The 5,500-nt window shown below is 40.1% G+C and overlaps 1 pseudogene; it reads left to right on the forward strand.

Annotated features, from left to right (window-relative positions):
- The first annotated feature begins 831 nt into the window (after nucleotides 1-831).
- LOC131166689 (uncharacterized) lies at nucleotides 832-5,276 on the forward strand (annotated as a pseudogene).
- The last annotated feature ends 224 nt before the right edge of the window (nucleotides 5,277-5,500 follow it).

Below are 5,500 nucleotides of genomic sequence, written 5' to 3' on the forward strand. Positions count from 1 at the left end.
ATCCTTGTATTTCTGCCATATGAAATTCCTTGAAGAGTTCTTGGTGATTCGTTGCTGGAAATTTTGAAGTATTGTTTAGTTTCAAAAGAACTGGAAGAGAATTATCGAGTGAAAATAGGCAAGAGTGGTGAGAACATTAGAGAGTTAAAAGGCCACGTATTTTTTGAGTGAAACACATGTGTAGAGTGATTCACCTTTCTTAAGTGTAAACACATAAGGGAGAGAATTGAGTGATTCACCTCTAATACCAAATGATGCGAAAGTTAGAAAGCAAAAAGAAAAAAAAAAAAGAAAAAAAGAAAAGGACCTCACAATTCTCTCCCTTACGTGTTTACACTCAAGAAAGGTGAATCACTCTACACTCGTGTTTCACTCAAAAAATACGTGGCCTTTTAACTCTCTAATGTTCTCACCACTCTTGCCTATTTTCACTCGATAATTCTCTTCCAGTTCTTTTGAAACTAAACAATACTTCAAAATTTCCAGCAACGAATCACCAAGAACTCTTCAAGGAATTTCAAATGGTAGGAATACAAGGAACACGACTGATTAGATTTTCAAGAGCATAAAATACGTGGCTTTTTTTTTTCTTTTTTTTTTTTGTAATTTTTTTTTCTTTTTGCTTTCTAACTTTGCCCTGCAGCAATCATGTCTCACAACAGTGCTAAGAGCGTTGCCGAAAATGCTACAGAACTAGCTGATCCGAAAGTGTTTATGGAGGCCATGATGAGTGAGATGAGGCGTGTGATGAGATTGGAACTGGAGTAGGTTCACGAACGGATAGATCAAATGGAGAATACACATGAGAAGTAGCCACAAAACGCCCTTAATATGCATAGAAGGGAAAGAGTTCAACCGAGGGGAGTGAGGGTTGAAGATGAAGAGCCTTACGAGTTGGGTTTTGATGAAGAAGAGGATTGGAATTCTATTGTTAGTAATAGGAGATATGGAGGGCGGTTTAGAGAAGCTAGGAACTGGGAAGATAACAACTTGGGTAGTATTAAGATGAAGATTCCATCATTTCAAGGTAGATCTGACCCTGAAGCATACCTTGAGTGGGAGAAGAAGCTGGATTTTGTATTTGACTGCCATAACTATTCTGAAACAAAGAAGGTAAAATTAGTTGTGATTGAATTTTCTGACTATGCTATTACTTGGTGGGATCAGCTTGTTATAAACAGGAGGCGGAATAGAGAACGACCAATAGAGACATGGAAGGAGATGAAAATAGTGATGAGAAAGCGGTTCATTCCAAGTTACCACTACCGAGAGTTGTACAAAAAGCTACAAGGTCTTAGGCAGGGAAGCTACAGTGTAAAGGATTACTACAAGGAGATGGAGATTTCTATGATCCGGGCTAATGTAGAGGAAGACCGAGAAGCTACAGTGGCTAGGTTTTTATTTGGATTAAACCGGGAAATCCAAGAAAAGGTAGACATGCAGCCTTATGTGGAGTTAGAAGACATGGTGCACATGGCCATCAAAGTGGAGCAACAACTCAAGAAGGGGGGTGTGTCTCGTGCAGCCCATAACCCTAGTTCTACCTCTTGGAAACCGAGTTATAGCAAGCATATGGACAAGTCACAAACGTCCAAAGCCGAGCCCAAATCCACGAACACCCACCACGTTCCCCAAGGTAAAATTGACAATTCTACCTCTAGGAATCGTGACATTAAATGTTTAAAGTGTCAAGGCAGGGGACACATAGCAAGTCAATGTCCAAACAAGCAGGTCATGGTGTTGCAAGACAATGGTGAAATTATGACCGACAATGAGGATTCCGACGATGACGACTTGCCACCATTGAAGGACATTTCCGAGGAGGAATATTTAGCGCCTGATGCATTGACATTGGTGGCAAGGAGAGCATTGAGCTTGCAAGAAAAAGGAGTTGATGAAGTGCAGCGGGAGAACACCTTTCACACTAGGTGCTATGTCAAAGACAAGGTATGTAGTGTGATTATTGACGGTGGCAGTTGTACTAATGTTGCAAGCACAATTATGGTGGAAAAATTGGGACTACTCGTGTTGAAGCACCCTAGACCGTACAAGTTGCAATGGTTAAATGATAGTGGTGAGATAAGAGTGAACAAGCAGGTGTTAGTCGCATTTCGAATAGGTAAATACGAAGATGAAGTGTTGTGTGATGTAGTACCAATGCAAGTTGGACACTTATTGCTAGGGCGTCCATGGCAATTTGATAGGCGTATGAAGCATGATGGCTTTACGAACAAATACTCCTTTGTACTTAATCAATGATCAATCACTCTTGTACCATTGAGTCCGCAGCAAGTATATGAGGATCAAGTGAGATTGCAAAAAGAGAGTGAACAAAAGAGAAGGAGTGAAAATCAGAGAGAGGCTGAGAAAAAAGAGGGAGAAAAGGAAAATCAAAATTCAACCATTGAGAGAAAATCAGAGAGAAAACAAAATAATTTCTATGCAAAAGAGAGTGAAATTAAGTGAGCAATGTTTTCAAATCAGCCGATGATTATACTTTTGTACAAAGAGGCATGTCTAAATACTAACGAACTTGACTTTGCTTTGCCTAGTTCTGTTGTTTCACTTTTGTAGGAGTATGAGGATGTCTTTCCCGAGGAAACACCACATGGGTTACCTCCAATCCGAGGGATTGAACATCAAATTGATTTTGTTCCTGGTGCGACAATTCCAAACCGACTAGCCTATAGGAGCAATCCTGAGGAGACAAAGGAGCTTCAAGGGTAGATAAGTGAGTTGTTGGAAAAAGGGCACGTGAGGGAGAGCATGAGTCCATGCGCTGTTCCGGTCTTACTGGTACCTAAGAAGGATGGGACGTGGAGAATGTGTGTTGATTGCCGAGCCATCAACAACATAACGGTAAAGTATCGTCATCCTATTCCTCGCTTAGATGATATGTTAGATGAACTGCATGGTTCTTGTGTATTTTCTAAGATTGATTTAAAGAGTGGTTATCATTAGATTAGAATAAAAGAAGGAGATGAATGGAAAACTGCCTTTAAAACAAAGTATGGTTTGTATGAATGGTTAGTCATGCCTTTTGGATTGGCTAATGCTCTGAGCACCTTTATGAGACTTATGAATCATGTTTTGCATGCATTTATAGGTAGATTTGTAGTTTTGTACTTTGATGATATACTCATTTATAGCAAAAATGCGGAAAGACATGTAGTACATTTGAAATATGTTTTAGATGTCCTTAGGAAAGAAAAGTTGTTTGCTAATCTGACGAAGTGTACTTTTTACACCGATAAGCTTATAATTCTGGGATTTGTTGTTAGTGCACAAGGTATACAAGTTGATGAAGAGAAGGTACGTGCAATCCAAGAGTGGCCGAGTCCCACAAGTGTAGGTAATGTTCATAGTTTTCATGGACTTGCTAGTTTTTACCGGCGGTTCGTGAAGGACTTTAGTAGCATAGCCGCACCACTTACTGAAGTGATCAAGAAGAACGTTGGATTTAGATGGGGAGAAGAACAAGAGAAGGCGTTCCAATTAATCAAACAGAAGCTAACCAACACCCCCTTATTGTCTTTACCTAACTTTTCAAAAATGTTTGAGATTGAATGTGATACTTCAGGTATTGGCATAGGAGCAGTTCTTATGTAGGAAGGACGACCAGTTGCTTACTTCAGCGAGAAACTAAGCCAGACAGCCTTAAACTACCCAACTATGATAAGGAGTTGTATGCATTGGTTCGAGCTTTAGAGACATGACAACACTACCTATGGCCTAAGGAATTTTTGATTCACACTGATCATGAGTCCTTGAAACACTTGAAGGGACAACACAAGCTAAACAAAAGGCATACGCGCTGGGTGGAGTTCATTGAGACGTTTCCATACGTCATCCGGTACAAGCAAGGCAAGGAGAATGTGGTCGCCGATGCACTTTCTCGCAGGTATGCATTGCTCTCCACACTTGATGCAAAATTGCTTGGTTTTGAGCATATTAAAAACTTATATGCTGATGACCACGAATTCTGTGAAGCATACCGGGCTTGTGAGAAAACCACTTGTGGTAAGTTCTTTAGGCTTGATGGATTCCTGTTTCGAGAGAATAAGTTATGCATACCAAATTGTTCCTTGAGGGAGTTGTTAGTGCAGGTATCTCATGGTGGGGGATTAATGGGCATTTTGGAGTTGCAAAGACTTTAGCCGTTTTGCAGGAACACTTCTATTGGCCTCACATGAAAAGAGATGTTGAGAGAATTCGTGGTAGATGTGTCACATGTAGGCAAGCCAAATCCAGAGTGAGGTCCAATGGTTTGTATACCCCTTTACCAATTCCTAGTGAGCCTTGGATTGATACTTCAATGGACTTTGTGTTAGGATAGCCTAGGACTAAACGTGGGAGAGATTCAATTTTTGTGGTTGTGGATAGATTTTCTAAGATGGCACACTTTATTCCGTGTCACAAAATGGATGATGCCTCGCATGTTGCTAATTTGTTCTTTGGAGAGATTGTACATGGCATGCCTAGAACGATTGTTTCGGATAGAGATGCTAAGTTGAGCTAATTTTTGGAAGACTTTGTGGTGTAAGCTAGGTACTAAGCTATTGTTTTCTACTACTTGTAATCCACAAACTGATGGTCAAACTGAAGTAGTGAATAGGACTTTGTCTACTTTATTGAGGGCAATCATTAAAAAGAACATCAAAACATGGGAAGAATGTTTACCACGTGTTGAGTTTGCTTATAATAGATCTGTTCATTCTGCTACTAAATTTTCACCATTTGAAATTGTGTATGGATTTAATCCTTTAACTCCATTGGATTTATCTCCTTTACCTTCGACTGAGCATGTTAATTTAGATGGCAAAAAGAAAGCTGACTTTGTCAAGAAGATTCATGAGAAAGCACGACTCAATATTTAGCGACGAACGCAGCAGTATGCAAAACAAGCCAACAAGGGGGGTCACAAGCTACTTTTTGAACCCAGTGATTGGGTTTGATTACATATGAGAAAAGACAAATTTTCGGCGCAAAGACGTTCCAAGTTGCTCCCAAAAGGAGATGGACCTTTCCAAGTCCTAGAGCGCATCAATGACAACGCTTACAAGTTAGATTTAACTGGTGAGTACAATGTAAGTACCACTTTTAATGTTACTGATTTGAGTCTTTTTGATGTAGGTGATGATTTGAGGGCAAATCCTTTTCAAGAGAAGGGGAATGATGCAAATCATAGCACAACAACAAAGGAACTTGTTCAAGTGCCAATTGGGCCGGTACGAGAGCACGAGCAAGGAAATTTAAAGCTGCACTCAACGGACTGATTCAAGAGGCATGGACTCAAGCAAATTCATGGAGGCCCATTGAGCATGATCCACATGAGCAACCAAGGTTCATCAACATGATTGAAGCTCTAGAAGAATCTGGCTAAGGCTAATGATGAGAATCAATGAGCATCGTTAAAGGATCCAATTGCATGTTCTAGTTGGGCCTATTACTATAGCAAAACCCAAGAAGATCAAAGAAGCAATTCATGCGCCGATTCAAA

The sequence above is a fragment of the Malania oleifera genome, chromosome 10 (assembly GCF_029873635.1).
Source record: "Malania oleifera isolate guangnan ecotype guangnan chromosome 10, ASM2987363v1, whole genome shotgun sequence".
Taxonomy (NCBI): domain Eukaryota; kingdom Viridiplantae; phylum Streptophyta; class Magnoliopsida; order Santalales; family Ximeniaceae; genus Malania; species Malania oleifera.